Genomic DNA, 8,854 nt, shown 5'->3' with positions numbered 1-8,854 from the left:
ATTGACTCAAACTGTATAAAATATACTTCATTTAGGCTATTTTCTGCTATTAAATATACATGGTGACTTTAAGGGTGACAGATGAAATCCTTTTAAGCCTTTTAAATTCAAAATGGTGTCTCATAAGCGAGGGAAATAAGGTATCCTTTAGTAAAATGACTATGCTGAATTTATTGGGGCTGCTTACTGCTTGTCTATCAGAAAAATAAGAAATTTACAAAAAAAATTTTTTAAATAAGGTTTATAGCCTAAAATGTCCAGTTAGAAAAATATACGCTGTACTATGATTAAAAAAAACAAAAAAAAAAACAAGAAGACTTATGTAGTTAGTTACATTTAGTTAGTTATCTGTGAAATTGGCAGAAATATTTACGATTAAAATTATAAACTTTATGTGACTGGAAAAAGGTAAAAAACCAAAATATTGAAATCTTTTTTATTGTTTTATCACCAAAATATGCACCTATATTTAACTAAAATAGCATTATAAAATGTATTATTCAGTAAAATAAATATCTGAAGGGCTTAGAGAAACAAATACATTTTAATGACTTTCTTCCAATCCAATGCTCTAATTAGATTTAAATATATTTAAAATGCTCCAGGTGTCTTAATTTTTGATGAAATTAGATAAAAGTGATAATGAAGATTTCAGTTAAACAGCTCAAAAAGTAAACTGGTCATGCATTTTATGATCCGATATTTAAAAGTCAATTTTATTCAGAAAAGTGCACATTTTTTTCAGTGCGCGTTGCATGCCCATAAAGATATTTCGAAAAAATTAGTTTTCCATTGAAATACAAAATCATACCAAGATTAGTTCCAAATAAATTTATATAGGATAATAAGGAAGAGATAAAATAAAATATTTAAAAAATTAAGTTGCCTGAGATATTTTGAAATTTTTAAAAATATACATTTTTAAATTTGTAAAAATAATATATTTCCTTTTAAAGAGTTTTTACAGATCTTTGACGTGTTTTGTTTTAATAATTCGGTTAAAAAATTCATTACACTAAAAGTATAATTCGAAAAATACCGACTACATCCACTGTCTCTTTAAAACGAACAAATCTTGCAATGATCTCAATCTTTCACTGATATTATTTGGAGTTCTAAATTTAATGTCTGTTTGACCACGTTCAATGATTGATGCTATGATAAAGTGCGAAATAATGAGACATCATTCATTCATCATAATCACATCATTCTTTTGGTCTGTCAATAGTAGGAGTAATCATGTACGTTTTGTGGTTGTTAAAGAATAGTACGACTGACTTTTCAGGATTTGATCGGATGTGAAATCGGATCGATGAAGTTCTCAAATAAGTAAAGAAAATTAGGCTTGTAAAGTAATCTACAGATTCAAAAGTAATCTAAAAGTTAAAACATTATCTTGTAAGAAAAGAAAATCGAAAGATTAAACCCCTCTTAGAATTAAGATCTTGAATAATATCATATATCAAATTGCAGACAGAAGTATGCTTAAAATTTAAAAATACTTTAATTAGCTTTTCTTTCTAAAGTAAACGTGCAATCCATAGAGGATTGAAACGAGAAACTTTTCCTCTGCTTTTCCAAAACGTATTTACCTCCTAACCGATACAATAATTTTTAAAATGGAATGGAAATCTCTTACGATAGGCCATCTAATCAAAAATCAAATAGAAATGGCATACACAAATTACCATCTTCCATAATCGTTATCTCTTTTCCCCTCCTTTTGATTAATATAACGAGGATTATTTTAAAAGAGATTATATCGATAACTTTGCTTGTAACAAAGAAATAATACTTTGTCGTTATTCAAATTTAATTTAAAAGATTAGTATCATGTTTGGCAGTTACTCTGTCGCTTTTTCGTTACGATCCTCACAATTCTGCGCAATTAAAAATGACGAAAAGTGAATATGGTAAACCACATCGTCAATTGTGTTAAATGAAAAACGTTGCTTATAACAAATGACAAATACTTTAATGCTACTCAGATCCGATTTTTTAAAATAGCATCATGTTTGGAAGTTCCTCCAGGACTTTTCGTTACGCACCTCTCAATTTTATAAAACTAAAAATGGCGAAAAGTTATTGTGGTGAACTTCCACACCGTCAATTGCGTTGAAAGGAAAATTTCATTTATAACAATTGAATAATACTTTACTGTTATTAAAATTCATTTTTTTTTTTTTTTTTTAGATTAGCATCATGCTTAGAACAATTCTAGGGCTATTTGGGGATAAACCTCCCAATCCTATACGAAATACGATAGTTAAAAATGATGATAAGTGAGCATTATTGAATTTCCGCACCGAAAATGGAGTTAAAAAGAAAACTTCGACTATAATAAATGAATAATACTTACTTAGATTTCATTTTTTTTTATTAGCATCATTTTTGAAACTACTCCAGGACTATTTAGAGGGAAAATCAAAATTCTGTATGACAATTATCTATGATGACACATGAGCATTGTTGAATTTCAAACGAATAATACTTTATTGTTGTTTAGATTCTATCTTTAGATTAGAAATATATTTGAAAACCATTCTAGGATTATTTGGGGACTAACCTCATAATTCTATATGACAATTAGCAATAATAAGTGAGTATTGGTGAATTTTCATACCGCAAATGGCTTTTAAAATACAGCTTTGTTGGTAGCAAATGAATAATACTTTATTGTTTTTTCAGGATCGATCTATTAATTTAGCATTATACTGGAAATTATTCTAGGACTATTTGGGGATGAACTCATAATTTTGTATGAAAATTAACAATGACAAATGAATTCTGGTGAACTTGCACTCAACACCAGAAGGATGATGTCTGATCCCGAAGGATTTATAGAAACAAGACTTATATGTATATAACAATAAATCTTCCTTAGGGTCTCAAATTCCTCTCCTTTTAATCTCGAAGCTTAGAGTTTAAAGTAAGTATTATACTTATAGCTTTTCTTAATTACTTGCATAGAATAAAACACAATAACAAGCTAATCCATAAAGAGATTAACTTGATTTTTCGTTTCAAACGGATCATATGGTGTTTTTCCACTTTTGATTCACTGTTTCTCCCAAAAGAAAACTGTTCGCGACTCATACAAACAAACAAAATATTAGAAGATGGATTAATTCATTTTTTCTAATTTGGTTTATTTTTAATTGCTATCTTGATTCAAAATTTTCAAATGTGCGCGAATAGTTAATACATATTGCAATATAATTCAATATTATGAAAAATAAAGTTTAAGCCTATATTAATAGTATAATTTAAAATAAAACTTAGATAAAATAATTTAACTTTATAAGAGTGTTTTGTTATTTAATATAATACAGCACAACGTAAACTGTTAACTTCTTCCAATTCACATTTACTGAATTTGCATGAAAATATTTTATAGTAATATTATTCTAGATTTTAAAAAATCGATATCTATTGGATTAAAAAAAATCAGAAAATATAAATTCAATTTCTTTTCCTTTATTGAATTGATGGCAATGTAATAGAAAAATGATGTAGCAAAACAAGCAGCACTGGTCTCCGCCAAATTTTCTCGCCTACACCCTAATAAAGATGCTTCCTCTTTCCTCCGATATAAAAATTATAGACCTGGAGCAAGATCGTGAAGTGCTCAGATTTTCATATCCAGAATCCCGCACATGAGCATTTTTTTACTTATGCTAGCAATGAAAAGATAGTATGCATCTTAGATGCCTTTTTGGTGGCCAATTAAAACTAAGATTTGACACAGAACTAGTATACTATTTCTGAAGTAAAATAATGTACAAAACACTTAGTACCACTAATATGAGACAATACACACGATCTTGGAACAATATACTTAGTACCACTAATATGGGACAATATATTCAATCTTGGTACTATACACTTAGTGCCAAGATCTATATTAAATATCATTTCACTAAGTCCTTATGACTTTAAATTATCCTGTTTATTTGCATTCAAATGTACAGACAGATAGACAGACAATCAACTCTTTAACGGATTTGTTTTAAACCTATACAACCCTTCACTTAAAATGATAAAATTGTGTAACAAATTTGATCCATCTAGCATTTGGATTTTTCTAGTCAGCGCACTCGGACAGACATCCTTTGTTTGTTTGTTATCATATATATCTTATTTGTTTTGTTTAAAATCTTATAAAAACCTACAAATTTCATTATTAAGATCACATATCAAATTTCATTCTTTTAGCATAAACTATTTTAGAGTTATCACTTATTAGAATGCAGATAGAATATATAATTCCAAACGAAACGAAGCAACGAAAGTGATAAGAACGTTTCTTTCTATATTTGCTCTCTTGCGTACGAGAAAGTAATTTAAAACTTGCATCGTATTATCCTATAAAAAAAACTCGTTCCTCATAAAGAAGTTGAAATATTACAATTTAATTCAACACTATAAATAGTATAATTTGATAATTTAAAAATGATAATCCAAAACTATAAATAAATAGCACAAAATAATTCAACACTATAAATATCATAATATAATCTATTTAAATGAAATTGTAAAAAGAATCTTTGAAATGATGCGGATTAGTTTAGGTATTATTTTTATGTTACCGTACGAGAAAATAATCAAAAATAAACAACAAAAAAATGAAACTATAAAAAGTTTATTAGTTAAATGCATATATTTTTTAAACTTTAATGAAAGCCTTCAAATATGCACGACTAACAGTATTATTTTATCAGTTTTTTTAATGAAAAAGTTACCAAATGGAACAACTATTAATGATTTTAAACTTAATGTGCGACATCTTTTCACCTTTTGCACTCGGATGGTGTCTTTCGATAAACAAACGATAAACATGACCTCGTATGAAGTGAATAATCGTGCTATCTAATTACTTTTCCGAATGTAAAGGGTTAATATTCAGGCTTTAAGACGTCCATTGTCTCATTACTTCTCTCGGTACGATTAGATTAATTTCTTGGAGACGATCTTGCATAAAAGATGTTACATAAAGATATAACATCTATAACATAAAAGATATTCGATGTAGTATAATTTTTTTATATTTTATCTTAGTGCAATTAAGTAACACTTTGAAGCTGATAAATACGAGAAATATTAATTGTATTATGGCTTTGGAATTTCAATTACAGCCCAAAAAAACAATCATTTCTAGATAAGTATAACTACAAAGCAAACTATCATAACAAAATAAAATTAAAACATTCTGTTATATTTTTAATCAAAATATATTCCAGCCATCTTCTAAACGAATAGCAGTAGTACAAGTAGAATGATTCAATGAATGAATTGTACAATTATTATTACTAGTAGAATGATTGACAAAAAAAATGGGCATTCCTTAAAATTTATTTACTTTCTTTCACATTAAGATCAACAGCAAATTTTTAATAACATTGCATAGTAACACGTTTATGTTTCATTAAAATCAACAAAGAGAAATTTTCATTTTTCCTCTATTAAAAGCATTATAAAAACATGAAAAAAAATTGGAATATAATTTTGGATTCAAATTTCAATGATTAACAGGAAAAGTCATTTTCATGTTAACATATTTCATCTCTTATATTTTCTATCGATTATAATCAATCGGATAGAATTTCTTTATCTAGATTAAAATTTATTCTCACAAAAATGTTCTTTTCAGCAAACAGTACACGAAGTTAGAAAACCAAACTTCTAAAAAGAATTTTGCACCTAATTAAAATAATTGTGTACACTTATGTTTAAAACATTCATGCATTCTTGCTTAAAATTTAGTCGAGTTTTTCAATATACTGAAATAAAAATTAAATCCTCAAATATTTAATATTTCTTGTTTTACTAACATCTTTATGTTAGACGAGTAAAACAAAAAGTATTACACTTTTACTCACGGCTTCAAACGTACATAGCTCAGTACAATGATTATAATGATTTCTGTTTTAAGGAGCAGGAAGAAACGAAAAAGTTTTCCACCCAATTTTTCGATTTAAAAACCTCTTAAAGAAATAGAATTGCGTATTCTGAGATCGGAAACTTTTGGTCTTATTCCGTTTAAAGCAACTAAAAGCTCTATTAGACAGCGCAATTTGTATTTCGCGACTTTTGTCTAATTAGAATCGGCATTTAAAACATCTTTCAGAGGTCTAATTGTTTTGGGATACCGAAAAGTTTTGAATTCGTCCACTTTAATGTAATCAAAACCTCTATTAGACAATGTAAATTGTATTTTGTTGGTTTTGGTTAACGTGATGCTTCATTGAAAATATTGTACTGAGGTTCAATTCATTGTCCAGAAATGTCGCTGACTTTTGAATTCATTCCTTTTAATGAAAGCAGAAGCTCTACAAGACCGTGCAGCTTGTATTCTGCCATCTTGGTCTCGTTTGAATCATCCGTAAGATAACTCTGGAGCGTTTTTTTAAAATCCTGAATCACTTTTTTATCTTGCAAAGACCAGAGCAAAAGAACAACTGGTAAAGGTTCCATGCTATATAATAGCCCTAGAATATAATCAACTGATTGAAAGGAAAAAACGGTATCTTTTTTAAGTTTTTCTATTTCCTCGGGTGACAAATCAAACCACTGATAAAATTTCTGGACTTCATACAAATGTTCTCGAAAGACAAAATGAAAATATAAATCAACTCCGTCACCAGAAAAATATTTCTTTTTAAATTTAACTATCTTCTCTTCTGATTCAAAGCACCAGGCTACATATCTATTCAATACTGCCCATTCATGATTTAAAATTAAAGAATAAAAAGCATCATCATTAGCTAATCTTTCTTTAAAAATCTGTATTTCAGTATTTTCTAAGCAGAAATTCATCATCCGCTCTACTTGGAAAAACTTATCTTCTGAAATAAGAGTCAGGCAAACGTCAATATGTGGAAGTGCATACATTAAATTGTGTTTAAATCTTTTTCTCTCATCTTCCGATTTTAAAGACCAACGAATTAAATTATTTAGCAAGACTTCTTTGTTTTGCAATAATAAATCGAAACAGAACCCACTCCCAAAACTCGACGTTATATTCCAGCGTCTAAAGACTGCATTTTCTTCTTCGTCAAAACTTTCTTTTGTGAACCAATCAAGCAGTGACCAGTTTTCTCTGAGAACTAGTGTCACATAAATTTGCTTCCATTTAGAAGACATCAAAAACACTTTCTTTTCTTTTACTGTTGCATCACGGAAAACTCTTATAAAAAGCCATTCATCCTCTTCGAGAAACGGATTTTTTTCCAATAGCATAATCAAGAATGTATATTTTTCAGAAATATTGGGTTCCATTATGTCTTTGAAAGCATACCGTTTGTACTTTGCCGGAGTTTCGTCCCATAGCTGTCGCAATACCGTGCGATAATCGTAAAAGCCATTTATTCTTATTTTATTGGGACTGGTCAGCTCCTCTTGTGTTTGGTGTCTTGAAGCCAAATATAATAAACTTTCTAAATACACCATTTTTAGGGCTTCATCTGGTATGAATCCCTGTAACAGCCTGACAGTTGGCAAAAAATAGTCTAGATTCGGCCAATCTAGAAAATAAATCAATGCACCCCAATCCTTTCTTCTTAAAAGAAGTTCTTCAAAAAACATCTCTAACTCGTCTTCGTCCATATTCTTAAAAAAGAAGGATATCATACGAGCATAATGAGTAGGTAAACAAAAATCTGAAAAAGACCATGGACTAGAATAACAGTCAAGAGCTAGTAACTTCCGTTTCCAATCGCTTGCTTTGCAAATTTTCCATTGATTCAAGCATCGAAATGCCATGTCGGAAGCCTCTGCCCCTTGCCTGTGAGATTGTATGTTTTTCCATGACTCTCGGAGTGCGAATACATTTCCATCATAAACCGCTATTTCTGCAGCGCCCAACCAAGGATCCGCTTCTCCGGTGACCATGTAATGTTTGCCACCTTTCATGTGATATGACCAGAATAAAACTGATCGGTTATATTCGAATGTAAGAAGAGGATCATCGTTTTGGTTCAATGAATTCCTTTCTTCTTGGGTTAGTTTCCACCATAAACGACGCCGAAGATTGGTAAGGCAATACGTACAGGCGATACGATAGCGTTGAAGTACAGTCAGCCGTTCGTTTGCTATCAAACGCTCTGCCAAACTCTTCTCATCCAAGCGACCTTCCACATTCCAATCTTCGGCAGTTACAAAATCAACAAAAAAATAACGTGATAATCCAGTTAAAACCTCCAGACGACGACAATAACTTAAATATTCTAATATGTGTCTGGATATCCATTCTTTAGCTTCATCGTGAAAATATTGAGGAAGTTCCTTAGTGTTGCTTAGTATTCTTTGAATGTATTCTTCCATGACTGTTTCCCAGCGATATAAATTCCTTTCATATCGAACGTATCTTGCTCTAATGAAAGCCGCATAACTCTCCGCTGTAGACGAGTAAAAATGACGCCGTATTTCTTCACGTTCCTCATCTGTCACATAATAAGATTCATTTTGGGGGTATACACATGCGAAACCTAAAACTGCTTCTTTAAAACTTCTATTTTCGCAAAAATTTTGCGTTACTTTGATAAGAGCTTTGTCTTCCAATGGAATAATGCTATTCCAGTAATCCATTTTCTCATGAAGTAATTAAAATTAAGTTTTTATCTTCTTTCTTTCTTTCTTTTGGATGAATCACATTCATTTTCATAATATGGCAGGTTTATACTATAAATTTAAGCACATAATCAACACTCAAAACTTGAAATAATAATAATAATAAATTGCATTCCCTCTTTGTTTATTGTTTACTGCAGACGAACCCAAATCATATTACGAGTCAAAATAATGATGTTTTCTTTAATATACCGGTTAACGGTCAATAAAACTGAAGTAAAAAGTA

This window comes from Argiope bruennichi, chromosome 10 (assembly GCF_947563725.1).
Source record: "Argiope bruennichi chromosome 10, qqArgBrue1.1, whole genome shotgun sequence".
Taxonomy (NCBI): Eukaryota; Metazoa; Arthropoda; class Arachnida; order Araneae; family Araneidae; genus Argiope; species Argiope bruennichi.
This window is presented reverse-complemented; position numbering follows the sequence as displayed.